Source organism: Lepisosteus oculatus, chromosome 9, assembly GCF_040954835.1.
Source record: "Lepisosteus oculatus isolate fLepOcu1 chromosome 9, fLepOcu1.hap2, whole genome shotgun sequence".
NCBI lineage: Eukaryota > Metazoa > Chordata > Actinopteri > Semionotiformes > Lepisosteidae > Lepisosteus > Lepisosteus oculatus.
In genome coordinates, this window is record NC_090704.1 from 24175604 (window position 1) to 24193885 (window position 18282).

General features: G+C 38.5%; 1 pseudogene; it reads right to left on the reverse strand.

Annotated features, from left to right (window-relative positions):
• Positions 1-6969: 6969 nt before the first annotated feature.
• LOC138241141 (hippocampus abundant transcript 1 protein-like) lies at positions 6970-10534 on the reverse strand (annotated as a pseudogene).
• Between the last annotated feature and the right edge of the window lie 7748 nt (positions 10535-18282).

The following is an 18282-nucleotide window of genomic DNA, read 5'->3' on the forward strand; positions in this document are numbered from 1 at the left end:
GTGCTTTATTATATTGGTCCATGGTATTACTACAGAGCACATTCCTTAAAAAAGTATACTGTAGCATGGTATTCCCATAGTTCTGTGTAGGAAAGCACCATTCCGCATATTAAAACTACTCCAAAACTATAGTGAAGCCATTATTCTATTACAGCCTCTCTCATTTAATGCTAACCCTCCGCATTATGTCTGAACAATATTTCTTAAAATCAAAGTTTTAGTGAGAACTAATTAACCTTGTTTAATGGCTGCTTTTCTCAGCACTAGGCTCACACAGAAGTCAGGAATATTCCTGACAGGAATACACTATTAGGCATAAAATGTATATTGATGGAGTTGTGTTGACGTTGACAGAGCTATGAAAATGAATGTTGCATCACATATTGTTTAATCCACTATGCAGTATAGATATAAAAACATGAATGGAAACAGATACCATTGTGAAATAACTTATGTTTATGTAACATTGTTTATTATACTTTATAAATTAGAGAATAACATTGCTGGAGGTGGAAGGGAACGATGATAATGTGAATGACGGTGACTGTGTGTCTATCTTTCTCTGGCATATAGATGACAGTTGCTAGGGGAAAATTGTATTTGTTTAAAAGTTAGCTGTGTTAAGCCTAGGACACAACCTGTTATTTTCTGTACCGTCGTGCTGGCACAGAGTAAAAAAAAATGGATGCAGTCTCTTTCTCTGTCTGAGGATGCATACTCGAAGTTATTTATCAAGAAGTCCCAATAACGATGTCTCTGAAGTGCTGACTTGTAGAGTAGAAGCAGGGTAGTTCTGATTTTGATCCAGAGGAAGATGAGGGAACATCAGTAAGCCGTGAAGTTAAAACCTTTTCTGGATTCTCCCTTTGCTTGAGGGCTAACCCCCACATTTGTAAATGGTAATATATGAATCTGTGGTGCCCAAAATCTGGGTCGATCCTTGGTTTAAAGTCTCATCCAAAATACGGCTTCTTCTGCAGCGTTGTACCTTGTAAATCTGTGAAGAAAAGGGTTTGGAATTTCTGAACCAGAAGAGTGCATCACACAGTGCATCACACCATCAGCAGTGGTGGATCGATCCCAGTATTGTCTAGTTGGATCCTTGCTTGCTTTAAGAGATCTGAGGATATCTGGCTCTATAACAGAATAAGCTGATGACTACTGTAGTTGTGTGTGATGTCTCCAGGTACACGCATGGTAGAAACATGCCACTGAAACCCCCTCTGTGTGCGATTCTGAAGGTTTAGAGGAAGTGCTTTGAGTCTCTTTCTTTCAGTTGTGTTGAGCAACTGCCTTGTTGTCATGCATGCTTGGGCTTGCTTTCATTTAGAGCTTTGCTTTGAAATCATTTATCCGGTAAATAATTCACCATTATTATAACAGCTTCTCACCTGAGACTGGCGATACAGTAACAGCTTACAATTATACAGTTACAGGAAAGGAGCAGAGGCTCAGAAAATAAAGAATGACGCTTTGCTTCTCGTTTTCCATTCCAGCCGCCAGAGTGGGTGCTTTTGTGAACAGTGGGCCACAGACACAATAGACTGAATTTCACTGCCATTGTGCTTGTGTTGTGTTTCTTTGGTGTTATTGAGGTGTAAAGTTGTAAATGGGTATTTTTGGAATGCCACATGAGGGATATGGAAATAGGGTCTGAAAACAAAGATCTAATTTCAGATCGCTGACTGCTATAGCAATGGATTTGTTTTGATTTTTGCCCCAGAAAAGTAGAGGGGAATTTTCCCCTAGAAAGATACAGTTCCAGGCTCAACTTTATAAGATCACAGTGTCCTTACCACCACATCATGTCATCCATTTTTGTCTTTTAACAGTTTTTCAGTTATGCCTTTGTGCTATGTTCAGTGAACTGAATTTGAGATAATGATGTCAATATAAATATACTCAACATAATGAATGCATAATGTTATTTTAATTTGTTAATTTAAAAAAAGGTGTATTGAAACACCTCTTATTCATATTCATTAATGAAACCCTATACTGACTTTAGAAGACCTTGCCACTCATTTCAGGATATTGTTAAGAAATGCATTTATTTGCATCCCAGCCTGAAGTGGTGAATGGACATTGATGTAAAGCATTTAGACATAATGCCAAAAACAATTGAAGCCTTAAGTACTGTATCTAAGTCCTACTGTCATCTGAACTGTGCCATGCTTCTAAGCCTGCAAAACTTTTCATGGGTATGGTAGTTCAGGCTTTGACTCTGTCTGCATTACCTTTGGAATACATCATTCCTGTGAATTTCAATTTCTATGCTGCCCAAGAATGCATTGATCTAATTTGGTGCATTATATTATGCATTATATGCACCAAATAATGATACATGTTCTTCCAACAGTCCTGTTTGTTGTGGTAATTTACAGGCAATGATTGGCAATCCACCCTGAAGCTTTTTCTATGTATTTCGCTTATATATTAGATATAAGCAGTTAGTCCGTTACAGTCAGTGCTAATTAGTGCTTATTTTCACAGATAGAAGCATAAACATCTTAAGTTGTAAACTAGGGCTCAGATTAAGTGAAAGCATTATGTTTGAGACTTGGTGGTCCTAAATTTGTTGTAATCTGCACTCAGTGGTGCACAAAATCACTAGACGTAGTTTTAACTAACATTTAAAATTGACATCCCTTAATGTGACCTTTACCGTTGCTGGCGCAACTCGCGTTTTATTTCCACTTCTACCAGCAGGTGGCAGTAGCCATAACAGACAGGAGTGAGATCTGCAGATACCAACTGCAAGGATTCATTGTACCAAGGCAACAGGTATTTCTTTTTTCTGTGTTGTTGTTGTTGTTGTGTGTTCCTTGTGGATACCTATATTTTTGCTCCTTTATCTACATTTATAGTGATGCTATCCTTTTTGTAATTGTGAGTAGCTATCGGAGTAATTCTGCATTTTTGACGAGCTGACTTTTTTGTCCGTAGTTGCATTGTTTACACGTTTAGGAGTCCCAAAAAAGGAATTATTAGTCTTTGGGCATAATGTAAACGTTCTTTCCTGTGTGCTGACCTCAAACTGCGCCTCTTCAGACGTTTTATCTGTACAGCTGATGATTTCCTGCGGTCTCTGTACCGTCCATCTCTATTTTTGGAATACGTGTGTGTGGTATTAGTTGAAATGTACAGCTCCAGCATTCAGGTCTAAGCACTAGTGTTAAAAGTCCCTAGAAATAGGGTTTCATTCTTCCTTTTCTTTTCTCCTTTCTTCAGCCTGGACAACGGCTTCCACGTTTTCTCGCAGAGCTGCACACTATGGAACATCCTGTGGTCTACATCGTCGTTGGGAAACACAATTCCGGGATGTTTTAGGACGTTTATGCACTGGTCACACCTGCACTTTACATGAAATCTGTGTTTTTATTTATGTTTTGCATGTATTGCTGCTCGATTTCGTTACGTTTTCTGTGACAATGGAATCTATTTGCACACTTCTGTGTTAATTGTTCTTTCACAAATGACGGACTGATGACTTTGCAAGCTTTTCATTTTGCTTGCCTTTTGGAAGTTTCTATCTGTGATACATCGAGAAAGACCTTTATTTTTTAACATAAACCAGGAATCTTGTATGCCTACTAAATTCTGTCTCTAATAATTTCTTCCAACGACAGATTCGTTTACAGTGGTTTTCAGGTTTACTGTGTGCCTCCGCCTTCTTTCAGCGTTTATTAAACTTGTCATGTTCATGTACTGTAACATTGTGTTTTACTCACAAGGCGTTGAAAGGCCTTTAATTCATTGTCATACCTTTGTTTTATTTTTCTTCAGACAATATGAGTTTATGCAGGATACAGGAGCATTACCCTTCGTGATGTGAATAATGTTGGTGTGCGTGGAACCTGTTAACCATGCCTGTTGCAATTCTAAATCCTCTAAAGCTCAGAAAAATTAAGACTGCCCAAAAAGATATGCTCCTTTTCATTTGTTTTGTATGTTATGACAGTTTATTAATGCCACTAACCTGCAGGTTTGCAGGAATCCTTTATTTTGTATTTAGTTTCAGTATAATTTAGTTTCAGGCTTTATCCTTTGTGGTGTGTTTAATTTTCTCCTCTGGCTCCTCTTCTTCTTGCCATATTTTACCTATGTAATTTTGCTGACCTTGCCTCTGCTAATTAAATGGCAACCATCTTCAGCATTCTCTCATACAACTGTTGGTCAGGCTTGTATTTTAGAGGTGCTGACATTCAAATTCAAAGTAACAGGGAAATGTTAATTCCATCAAGAAAGGTGAAGAAAAGAAACCCAAGGTTTCAGCTGTGGAGCCTTCTTAAGATGTGAGGGAGAGAGGGAAAGTAGCAGATAAATGAGGCGCAGGAGAAAACAAGACAGAGTAGGCACAAAGGGGTAGACAGCTGAGGGAAAATGAGCACAAAGCAGGTGAAAAACAGTGTCCAAACTCAGGTATAACAAGAGGAGATGTGTGGAAAGCCAAAATCTGCAAATGAATAATTTTGGTTTTGGGTATCTTTCTGCAATAGAAGTTCTAAAACATAAAACTGAAAGATTGTGTCTTTGATACTCACAGCTCTGACATGTTCCTTAAATGTATTAAAATTCAGACTCTTATTGAAATAACCTATGGATTACAGTATTGCCAAAGCATTAATATTTAACTAAACATCGACAAATCTAGTACAATAAATCTACTAAACTAAACTATTTGGAGGTTTATTCCCCAGTAGGATTGATAGCTGTTCTGATTTTGGGGAAGTACTGTATGTTTCTCTACCAGTGTAGCAGCAAGTTTCTCTCCATCTCTGCTTCTCTCTGCCAGCAGTGGGAGCACTAAACATCTTCTTGCACTACGGCTACAATTAACCATTTTATTGCATCTCAATACACAATACAAGAAAAGTCAACCATGCAGGACTCAGACAGGGTGCATGGCTCCATTTAGCATGTTGTGGAAGGAATATTACTGAATGAAAATCCATTGTTTTGCCTCATAATTCATTCATAATATAGACAAAAGCAGGCTATTTCTGGTTAACCTTACCAGATTTTACAGTACAATAAGGGTTTTTCCTTAACTTTTGCATCATACTTTGTAAATGCATAATTATCCCATCTGATTGGTACTGTACATGTGTACAAATTATTTATTTTATTAGCCTATTTAAAGTAAAAAAAAAAGTTATGAAACTATTTTTTACAGAGAATGATGACAATGTTATGTAATGTATTTTTATTTAATCTTTTATATCAAGCCACAAAAATGTCATTTGTTTTAAGGCAATAAATGCCTTAGAAAGACAGTTATATGTTTTTAAATGTTTTTTTTCCTGTTAACTGATTACAAATTCTTTGCACAGTATGTAAAATAAACTTTCAGATGATACTTCAAAGTTGTTCTTTTCTATTTCTCTGTGCATATCCTGCTTCTATATGTGATTATATCTAATTTCTTTGTAGCCTGAGGGATGTTACATTTACCAAAAGGATTTTTGACACTTAATAAAAATGTAAACATATTATATACACCATATTGATCTACATTTTTGAAAACCTACACCTATATTGAGCAGTAGTGCTTCATAAAATATTGAGTTCCAACATTTAAACATTGGACTCCTTTGAGCGATACACGTAAAAATGAAATATTCCAAAAAGCTGAAAGGTTTAACTACTAAAATAGAATTGTCCAATATGCACATCATAGTATTAATATTCAAATATTTTTTCCACGCTGAAAACATCCAGCATTTACACTCATTTTTTGTATCAAGACTGATTTTGCTGGACATTGCAGTTAAATACAAGCAAAGTTAATATTGTGTGAAATCTAAGGTATAGTAACATAATGTTACTTTTTACTCCACTGTGTAATTTGAGCTTTAGAATTCTGAATCCTGCAGTTTTTAGATATTCTAAGTATTGCAGTATGGTTTTAGCTTCACATGAATTTAATAGTACTGTACTATTTATTAATACAGCTTCTAACTACTAATTAATACAGCTTCTAAACAGCTTCCTTATTGGGTATTAATAGTTGAAAGCAAATTTAAAAATATGACACAAAAAAAATAGAATTCAGCAGAACTCAGCTAACCTGTGATTAAGACCTTGGGTTCTTCCAGGACAAGGGAAGACAACCACTCTATTTAGTCAGCTATTGCTGTGCTTTTATATTTGCTGAATATCAGTAGAAGGAAAGAACTCTTGTACTATTTGGATTATGTTCTGGGAAAAGCAGCAGTTTGAGACTCTAGGAAAACCAATCCAACGCTGTGAAAAGCCACAACCTTTTTAATCATACACAGTACCAGTGTAATTAAAAGCAGCACCAAATTGCCTCTTTCAAACTGCTTAATCCATCTAATTAAAATCTGCTTTGAATTTCTCTTGCTTTTAGTCTGCCATGTCTTATATTTTGTATACCTGTATTTACTGTTCTCATTATAGTAGGATATTAACACTCTCCATAAAGAGGCAGCAGGTTGCAGTTGTTGATGTGGACTAAAGGAGTGCCGGTCAGATTGAGAGAACCTTCCTCGCTCACAGACATCACTCTTCATCTGTTCATCAAGGCAGTGTTCTTGCACAGACCTGAAGCTATGCGGGGTGGTGCCACTACTCCACTGAGCCCATCACAGTATCCATTCTGGTAGTGATGAGCCCAACTAAGGTTGTGAGAGTCCTGTAGCTACTATATATTCGGCCCAATTACAGAAATATGAACACTTTTAAAAGGTTGAGGTGCACAACTCTAGTCATCAGGAACCACAATGCAACACATTTTCCAGGCATTCTTAAATCAACAGCTGGAGACCTTGCTGGAGCAGTTATTATCCGAATGTTGAATCCTGCATCATATTTTGAGATGTCTAAAGTCAGAGCATGTTTTGAAGTTGAGAAGGGAAGGGAGTTACACAGCACTAAGATGAAATAATACATCTTGCATACATTAAAATAATCCACTTTATTGAACTTTACCTCTTTTAGATTTACAACACTTAGAACTGTGTCCATGACAGTATCTTCTTGAAGGTTAAAAGAAAAACAAGGCAGTGAAGCAGTGTAATAACCACAGTACGTAACGGAAAGGAAAATAAAAACATTTGAGCTTACGATATTTTACACGCTAGTAATATCTTTCAAGGAATCATTCAAATATATTGAGCACACAAAAATATACAATTTCAGAGAATTTCACATCTGATGTTCTATTATTTGGTACATTAGCATGTTCTTGCGAATATCCTTACTGAAAAAGGCCACTTAGAAAAATGCACGTCTTTCAAGTTGAGGCCACAAAACTCATTTCATATTCTGAGGCCCTCTAATAAATATAACAGTTCAAAAAAGGCATATTCACACCAGGTCATTATCTTGTCACTACTATGCCCTAGTTTGAACAGCATATTTTTTGGTCCTGTGCACTTTGTCTTGAGCTTCACAGTTGCATGATGCTGCACAACGCCTAGCTCTATGTTCAGATAAAGGTTCTTGAGACACAAACTACATGAGCCCCCAGCAATCCCCACCCTCTTGGTGGGCAGAAGCTTACTTGCAACTGAAACTGTGAAAATGGGAAGGTAGTCAGAAACTGAGACAGTACTGCATGCTGCAACTGCTTGATATGAACAGAAAAATGAAGATGTGTAGAACAAGCGAAGTTCCAAGTCCTTTTCACTTTTCAATGATAACAAAGCCGCAAAAGAATGAACTGTTCTTGACCCACTGCATGTTGCTTTTGCACCCAAGAGCATCTATTAAGGCCTTGTCATGTACAAGCTTAAGAGGCCACACCACTTTTTCTGTACATCATTCTGACTCTGAATAAAGTCTGTCTTGGGTCAAAAGAGAAAAAGAGGTAAAGCTCTTAATGGGCTGAGTGTTCTCTAGTGAACCGATTGCACTTCAACCCATATTATCACACCTCTTCAAAGCAGGATGACTGATAAACACACTGTCTTCAGTAACATTCCAGTTCTACAAGGCACAAGTCCCTGGGTAAGCCATGCCGATGTAGAATTTATGACAAACATGTATAAAAAATCCTCTCTAACTATATTGAATTCAATAAATAGAGCTATTGCAATAGTGCCTTTGGACAATTTTTAAATATATTACAAAATGGTACTCTTAACACTCGTGTTGAATTTCCATTACCTGGCATCTCCATAAATAAATAAAAAATGGCAGAATGATGTATCTAGAAACCGCCTGAGAAGCAACAGCGGTCATACGTTGCTGTCTTGTAAGAGTGGCTCCTTGGCCTCCCCAGGTGCCTGGGGGCTGTGGGGGTGGCTGTGGGCTGTGGGGGTGGCATGCTTCTTCCAGGTGCTGCTCCGCGGGGCCATGTTAGTGTGCTCAGGGATGAACAGCGCCACCAGCAGGGCGAGCAGCACAGCACATGCCCCAAACAGGAACGGAGGACCAGGGATTATTGAACTCTGCGTGGACAGAAATAAATCACAAAGGAACGGTAATTAAAAAGTGCAGAATGAAGCCCGCCAAACCCAGGATTTTTAGGGGTATTATATATCTTAATCTTGAGACATTCAATGTGCTATGTGAAATGAAATATCCCCTGAAGACGTCTCAGCAGCTGAAATGTTGGATTTACCCCTGTTTTTCAGGCTGGGATTAACCAATACATGTCTCCTTGCAGCTAACACATACCAACGCAGCTACTCACTTGACCACAGTTTAGGTAAGACTGCACAGGGGGACCATGAGAGTGTGACCTGTACCCATACACTCCACAGACATCACATTTATAACTCCTGATACCAGCTATTAGTTGGCCAACATCAACTGCAAAAAAATGTTAGTGCCTCACTAAAAGTATCTGAAGATCAACAGCAAAATCTGCATCCAAGTGTGTTAACCTAACCATTCTTACAATGTACTGCAAGTCATGAAAGACTCCTCTGGGATACTGGCATGACAGGTAACATGTCCTGCGAAGAATGATATTCCCTTTTATAAGATAGAGACAAGTACTATGGTTACATAGAAACTGAACATCAAAATCCTACCTGTCTGGTTTCATATTTGTTTCACCATCTCATACCATTTTGACTACATTTCACATTCCAGAGCATAATTCTGAGAGACTGACAATTTCAATGACGAGTTTCAATGACAATTCCATGAAGCTGGACACTGTATGTTACCTGATGATTGTGTTGAGAGTGATGTGATGATTCAGACTCGGCTCCCAGGCCACTGTTACTCACTGGGAGTTCATTAAGCTCCACATGGAATATGTAGAAAATTAACCCGTACAGCGCCGGTCCCAGGCCATTACACAGCCCTCGAATCCCAGTGATCATCCCCTGAACCACACCTATAAGAGAATGAGACCGTCAGCCTTCCACACACCATTCACAAGAAGACTTAGGTAAGCAGAAATCTAGCAGGATCACATGAAGATACTTACAGGACAAACATGTAGGGTACATTTTAGTTTATTTTAAAAAGTCTTAACCCCCAATGCTGGCATTTAGCACAGGACAAGACATGGAACAGCCCCTTGACTAAAACTGCACCTAACCTCACTGACTGACTGCAAACATGTTGTGCTTCTCTTCACTGTCTCACCAGTTCTAATGAGCAGGGAGAGCTAAGAACGCACAAGCACAGCACAAACATTAGATTAGCTAGTGCAACGATCAAGACAAGATCTTCTGCTCCAGCTCTCAAGGCCAAAAAGATTTCTGGGTTTTAGATCCCTAAAACTCCTAGTTACTGTATTAACAACTAATTACTAGCTTAAGCTAATTTAATTAGTTTCACAGGCCAATCTTTTGACAATCAAGAACCATACTGGATGCCCTCTAATCTAGCCATTACACTTAAGACTACTGAGCTCTCTCTTAGTGGATGGAGCATTGGATATTTATGAGCTTTTCAAACAGAACTGTCAAACCAAATGGGTGAAAGAATAGATCTGTCTGACTTCACGACACAGCTTTGTGGCATAACAGAGAAGTTGCAAGATTACAAGTACAAGAAATACATAGTGCTTTCATTTTCAGATGGATGACAGAAACCAACAGCTGAGTTTCTGTACAAAGCGACTTTTTTCTTGCCCTGGGTACCTTGCTGGTCTGCTTCAGCTGTCCTGGATACAAGAGCACTGACTGCTGGGAAGGTATAGCTGCATAGCTGCAACTGCACCAGCAGCCCACATCATCCTGAGGAGAAACCAAGAAGGAAAACTAGTATCAAACTAGAAATATGCATAAAACAGCGACTGTATTTCAGGTTTATAAGATTAAATGTTTGGTTTAATAGTGACAGTACCTGCTTAATAATTTTAAATAACTCAGAATAGGACTGATATTAAAGGTTCACAAATTATACTTGATGATCTGTGACCTACAGTGTCTGTTAGGAAAAGCTCCTGGGTTTTCTACTCCTACAGAATACAAGGCACATACCAGGGTTCTGATCCAAAGCCGTACCAAGCAAGTTGCAGAATCTGGAAGCCCAAGCCAAGTAAAATAGTGTTCTTGTTCCCAATGGACCGCATCAGTAAACTCAAGACTACAGTCTGTGAAGATAAAGAGGCAAGAAATCAATACTTTTTTACCTTGTTGAGCCACATGTTTGCAGAGAAAACCTCATGTTTTACCTGTGTTTCAGTGTTACTGCTCTGTGAGGAATGCTAAACTGATGCCATGATTTCATTAAAGGGAACCTCTTATTGCATCCACCCCTGAGAGGGGGGAGAAATACACATTCACTTGTTCTCAGTTTCAGTTTGACGTTTTGGTAGCTACTATAGTGCACTTCCTGTTTTTGGTTGGGTAGGAAGTGTGCCTGGGACAGATTCTAACATGGAACCTGTGACACTGTTCCATTTCAGATCTCTATTCAGGTTTGCTGGTTAACTATTTAGGAGACGACTTCTTTGCCAAAAGCTGGGGGAAGCTTCATCAGCCTCTGCCGTCAAATTGCTCTGTGGCGCACAAGGTGTACAACGTGAAGACTATGCAGCTGCCAGAGGCCAGGCCTTTCAGCATCATGGTGGACCACTCCAAGTGGTGTGTGACGAAGGGTGGGGGTCAGCACTGGAACTGCATCGCGGACACGAACCGAGAGATCGGTCAAACGAGAAGAGGAGGCGGGGCTGTGTGCACAAGCAGGCCTGGAGTGTGGAAGGCCTTCCTCACAGTAGTTGACACATTTGAGGACTGCCAGTAACACGTGGCTGGCACAAATAGACAAAGGGCTGTTTTTCAAAAGATACTGCATAGTTTTTCCAAGTCAAAGCAAATGGTGGTAAGTAATATGTAAGAAAACTCTGCAGTAGCTCAAGTAGGTAGTGCGTCAACACGCATAGGCTGCAAAGGAACAAGTAAAGGTTTATTCCATGCTGAAAAGAGAAGAAAAGAAACTCAATGTTTCAGCTGTAGAGTCTTCTTCAGGTGTCAGTTCTTGTTTCTTTTCTTCTCTTTTCAGCATGGAATAAACCTTTACTTGTTCTTAAACTATTCAGTACTGACCTTAATAGCAAAAGTGAAATGTATTTAGAAAGGATATTTATCATGAGAAAGTCATGCATCTAAAAAAACATTTTTTAAATGAAGTACTGAATATATGACCCTCACTGTTGCTTAAGATCCAAAAGTCAGGAAACAACTTTGAACCTATACAGTCAAAGCCTAAAGTGGAGGGGGGGAAAAAAGTCAAATTATTTTTGCTGAGGCGATATACAATTATTTCAAATCATAAAAGTACATTCTGTTTGTGTTTCTTTAAAGGCTTGTTTGTAATAAAAGTGCTGGATCTGACCTGCCTTCAATTATTCCTGTGGCCCCATTAGGCAGTTCGTATCAAGCACATTATATTGATACTAGTATTCCTGTTCGGCACATATCTGCGACTTATGTTTCTGTGGATGCGGCTAAAGGGTTTGTTTATCAGGAGTAATGACATCGCGCAGTTTAATAATGGAATGGTTATGCTGTATTTTGATTTTATGACTCAAATCCGACTCCTTGGAGTTAACAGTATACACCCATGGATAGGTATATCCAACTACACGTGTGTATTAGCTTTCAACGCTACACTTTTCTCAAAATATGGCAAATCCAAGTGATCTCCAGTGTCTTTTAAACATAATCATTCAGTTTGTTTTCACAGCAGTTTTGTAATAAATTAATAGTGTAATGCTGACAGCACTTTACACAGAAACCACGCAATGGATGAATATTAAATATATATTTTTACTAGCTAAATCAATAACACCACAGACTACGTATTCCAAAACACAAGACAACCTATGCTTTTCAGAACAGGTGGTTAAGGTTAAATAAAAACAATCACCACATCTTCATATACAGTACAGTTACTACATTATTGATCAACTTGAAGCATTGGATTTTATGACTGTTTACTCTGTGGAGCTGTCCACTTTGACTGGCTTTGTAATAGGCCTGTACAGTTTAAAAGAGAGAGTTTATGGTCACATTTCTATAAAGAATAAGGTTACAGTGCCATGCTGGTGTTTCGATCTGGTAAGAATATCTTAATTCTATTAAACCTTCCAGCATTCCTTAACGATTTACTGATTTTTAAGTCAAAGGCCATACGCCTAGCTGAAGTTAAAAAATATCTGAGGAACTTAAACCATTATCAAGATGGCACTTGAAAAAATAGGAATGTCTCTAATGTTGGGTAGTATTGAGTTTCCCCTTGAAGTCTTGATTTTCTGACCTGCTCAATGCCTATGACCTCACAGTGATGTCACTCACAGTCGTGTTCTTCTCCAGTGGGTTATCTCTCTTTTATAAGCTCAAAGCATGTCAAGCGGGGAAAGACTCTCTCTCTCATGAGTATGTCAGAGGAGTTTGTGCACATTTCCTCATCCTGTTTCAATTGTGTCATTTTAACCTTTGCTAATCCGATAGGTAAATATTAACGCACATATAAGCCGTGCCCGGGAATGTAGACAGTGGAAACTGAAAAATGAACTTTTCATGGCACAATTTACCAATTTATACTATTTTAGACAATAGTCTAGTTTTTATATAAATAAAGGTAAATGTAAAGGTGCTTTTTTTTCCTGCACGAAACTGTCTTTCATAATGTAATATTATGCTGTGGATTAAAAACAAAAGATTCTTTAAGTATAAGTTGTTATAATTAGATGCCATTGTATGCTATATTCGTTTATAGCAGTGCAGATGGGTAACTGTGTCAGCATGCGTAGTCTGTAAAGGAACAATAGGTTTATCCCATGCTGAAAAGAGAACCGAGAAAACACAAAGTTTCGGCTGTGAAGCCTTCTTCAGGTGTGTCTCACAGACCTTAAGAAGGCTTCACAGTCGAAACATCATATTAGTTTATAGCTGTATATTTAATTTGTAAAAAGACGTTTTTGAGCAAAAAATATGTATTTCTAATATCACACTTAAAGAGGGAGTAGAAACTCCATTGAAACAGATGCCCACAGCCACAATTTAACGGCAGCTGATTGTCAGAGCCACCTGAGAAGTGACAGAGAAAAGCCTAATTTCGCAGGGAAATGGTTGTTCTCTTTGAAAGATTCAATTGAATATATGGAATTAATATTCTGTTTGAATGTATCTCATGAATGCTGTTAAATGATAGTACCTACACAGTACTAACTACATGCTTCAAGACTAACATTGAGCAAATTAAATTCTAGAGGCTAAATACTGTATGCAGTACAGTGGGAAATATTGAATTGTTTTGGGAAATAAAAGACAAATTATATTTACAGTGACTACTGTTCAGGGGATAAAGTGAGCTCCTGAAGTGATTATCCAGAAATAACTAATTTATATACCATAAATATAGTGCTGCCAAAGCAGGACAGTTTAGTCCAAAAACCTACTGTTCCCCCTAGTGGAAATCTAATGTTTGTACCGCTTCCCTTGTGCTACAAGAATATTTGCCAGTATTAAATGATCATAATGTATCTCTTCCAGGCTAAAATAAGGTCACTAGTCACTAGTCAGCTAGTAATAATAATAATTAATAATTGCTTACACTTATATAGTGCTTTTCTGGACACTCCACTCAAAGCACTTTACAGGTAATAGGGACTCCCCTCCACCACCACCAATGTGCAGTATACACCTGGATGATGCGACAGCAGCCATAGTGCGCCAAAACGCTCACCACACATCAGCGGGGAGGAGAGCAGAGTAATGAAGCCATTTCATAGATGGGGATTTATTAGGAGGCCATGATTGGTAAGGGCCAATGGGAACTTTGGCCAGGACGCCAGGGTTACACCCCTACTCTTTTCGAGAAACGCCCTGGGATTTTTAATGACCAGAGAGAGTCAGGACCTCGGTTTTATGTCTCATCCGAAGGACGGCGCCTGTTTACAGTATAGTGTCCCTGCTTAGCTTCAGTGGGTTGCCAGTTGTGAGTTGCAGAGTGATAAAATGGATTGTATGCTCTTTATTTACTAGGGATGTGAATTTGAAGGACTGTATCCACATCTTATTGCACCCAGCCTGACCGTGTGGCTCTGCAGATCAATCAGTGAACACACATTTAGTTAGCAAATTTGATCCCTCTGTCATCCACTGAGTCTTTTTCAGACGTTCCAATCTTTGGCATTTGTATGATGTAATCTTGGTCACAAATCCGAATGCAGATTATGTCCAAAAGAAAGGATAATCCTCTTGCAACTAAACAGATAAGCAGTATAATTGTTGATGACTGTAATTTTCTTTGCTCTCACACTGCAACAGAAATGAAGAAACTGACCTCTGGTAATTGCAGAGCCCTTCTCCACAGCATTGAATTGGATCAAGTGATTAGACAATGGATGGATAATATTCCATGTGTCATGCTGCTGTGACTGAGAATATTGAGGACAACACCTGTATAACTATAAATGGCTACAATACCATAAGTTACCATGATTAAAATTGCATTTCTACACTTCTTTTCCATCCCAAAGGATCCCAAAGTCCGTCACGCATTGTTCACCATTATACCAGCAGTTCCTCGGAGCTACAGATGAAAAGTGGTTGAAAAGTGAGAAATTTCTTTACCAATTATTTTAAGGAAAAACTTAAAGCCAAATACTGTATGCAGTACAGTGGGAAATATTGAATTGTTTTGGGAAATAAAAGACAAATTATATTTACAGTGACTACTGTTCAGGGGATAAAGTGAGCTCCTGAAGTGATTATCCAGAAATAACTAATTTATATACCATAAATATAGTGTATTCATATAAACGAGGATCTTAAATAACCAAGTATGAAATTTAAAGCACGGCATTGCTACCGTACAAATACCTTCAGCCAAACCGAAAACAACCAGAACACATCTCGAGACTGAGGAATTAAGAACCTCGTGAAATGGCCGTTCCGCTGTGACGTCATCCTATCGTCGCACCCAAAATGATGTCTGTACGTTTTCAATCCCTTTCTGCAGCTACCCAGCTACAGATACCATCTTACCAATTTAACAGCTTCTTCCTGCATATTAGGTGTCGTTTTAGACATATCTAGAAAAGACACATACAGACACATCAACCGCCAAAAAGCAAGACTGGGCAGAGAGAGGATGTTTTCATCCTTATTTCACCGGTGAAGCCCAACTGAAAGGAACTAGGAGACAGCAGAGTGCAAGAGTAGCATTATAAAACGCTTTAAAAAAAGGGTTTATAAGACTATAAAACCTACTGTATATACAATATACTTCTATAGGAAATTAAGTCTGAAGGTGAACCGGACCCCTCGTCACATTACGAACACTACAAAAAGTAGTTATTTTTAGGATATTTTCTTCAGCAGCTCCACTTGCTTTCTATAACAAAGTTAGGAAATGGAAGGGCACATCGCAGTAGTCACTGAAAACTAGGTCTTGATATACAGAAAAAAGATGTAGTTTTTAAATATAGTACAGTTGGAGATTTCCGTATGTACTGTGGCCACTGTCTTGTTATGTTGCTCTGTACAAATGACTAATCAGTCCGCGCTTTTAAAACAAGTGTTTATTACTTTGTATTATTATTATTGTTATTATTATTATTATTATTATTATTATTATTATTATTATAGGTGTAAATTATTAAAAGGCAAACCGTGTGTTATATTTTTGGGGTCTCTAGGCTCCACTGGCAGAGCCAGACTGTTTGGGACGTGTGACCACACAGGTTTGATACCGTGAAGGCTTTGAGTTAGAATGGCGACATTCAAATTAAACTTTAAATCGGACATCGCCTTTTTGTCTGGATTTTCTAATTAAAACCTAATTATAAATATATATAAAAAAACAAGTCCGTCCTGGGACGAATACTGTAGCTTCCCTGCTGCAGCTTTTAATGACGTCTTTACTTAACTTGTACACGCTGGATACGTCAGATAAGGCAACTGCTTTGCAGATCTGACGTTATAATAGACAACATTTTGGTTATACAGTGGTTTATGCTCAAGTCCGAATTATACAAAATAAAGTCTAAACGCTCACGAACACGACGGAATTGTTTTCTCAAAATAGATTAATTGATTAATGGATTAATGGAACGAGATCAGGGTTAAAATGGAGAGAAAGAAACCGGGATCTGAAGCTGTGAGTGTACTATCCATACTTTTAAATATTTGAACTTTTAGGTAGTGAATCGTAAAAAAATCAGCATTAGTTTAGCTTTAAAATGTAAGGTTTAGTAAAACAGTTAAAACGTACACCTCGTAGTAATATTTCTAATACTGTTTTAAATGCTCTAGAAGGTAAAATAAATGGAACGTGATTTTAAAAATTCCAGCTATGTGTTCTGTATTTTATGGAAATATACGTACTGTACTTTTCTTTTGTTGTCTTAAAATGTCTCGGGTGAGAATATGCCTTCCCAATCTAAAACTCTAAACAGACTTAGAGAATCAACTCGTTTGTGCAGAAGAAAAAAAAAAGAATGTTATGAACTGATTTAGCCCTCTGAACACCCTAGGGTAACTCTTCTTACCTATCTATAAAAAGATATGTCAGGAACCGTGGCCCTTAAATGCAGGGACTGCTTTTAAAAGTTAGTTTTGTAGCTGATTATGCCACCTAGCAATTCTAAAGACCTTTTCCCCCAGCAACAAGTTCTTTTTATCTTCCAGAACCACTAGTGCATCCACAGACCAGAAGTCATCCTACATAATTTCCATTTGTATTACAGTACTTTGCAATTCCAGTATCTATTATAGCGTAATCCACAGAACAAATATTACAACTTATCCACCAGAGGTACTTACTTACTCACAGAACATATTGCAGACCAGCTCAAGAGCCCCATTTGACCCCAGTTACCAAAACCAGAGTTCCAAAGGAAAAGTCCAGCTGCAAATATTCTCCCAAACCCAGCCCCAGTTGGAGACCTGGTGTGCCTGCTTCTGTCATAGCAAAGAAACTCTGTGTAGTCTTAGGGATCCTCCTCAGTCCTGGCTGAGTCTGTTTTTTAATATGCCCCCCAATTTGTCTCTGAGTCAATTTTTTGAGTAGAGAGGGGAGGAAGACAATGCTAAAGCCTTCCTCCCTTGCTCACTGTAGAGAGTCCCTGGTGTCCGAACCCTCTCCTGGGTGCTGTGGTACAAATTGGTTATTCCTTTTTCTTCTGTTTCTGTGTGCTCTGGCTCTGTCACTGGGGTTATTAAAGCCCCCCTACCTTTCTTTGGGGGGGGGTTGATAGTTTTGGGTGTAAGCAGAGCTAACTTCTTGGGGCTCATTGATCAAATGGCTATATACAGATGGCCAGGTGTAAGATTGCTCTAGAACATTCTAGATTTTCTAGAATTGTTATGTTCTAGATCCACCTCCTCAGTCTGAGGCTCGGCTAGGCCAGTTTTGACATGCCATGTGTCTTCTCTGAACTGTGTGGTAATTAACAATGTTTGCAATAGCATCTTTATCAGTAGGAAGCCCCAGAACAAAGAAAGACACATATTACCACCCTCATTGAAGTCACTGGTCATTCTATACAAACTTCTATGCAAAGTCAACATTGTCCTTGATACCTGCTGTTGCCCCCACACCCATTTTATTTCACTCTGTGACAGATGAAATCATTTCTGCCATCAGCTCTGCTTGTTTTTTCTGGCGTTTTGGCTGTGGTTCTGTGAGGTACGATAGCTATGTTCTGTGTTTCAGGGCTGCTACACCATGCTGTATGCACTGCAGGGAGAGCAGCAGCTGTTGGAGAGACCCGTCGGCACTAAACTGCCGTTAATCCCAGGGTCTAAACCTCAATTTTGCAGGACTGCTCTTTCGGAGAAAGTAAGTGTAACCTAAAATGAAAAGCATGAATACATTTATTCTTATTTAAATCTAAAC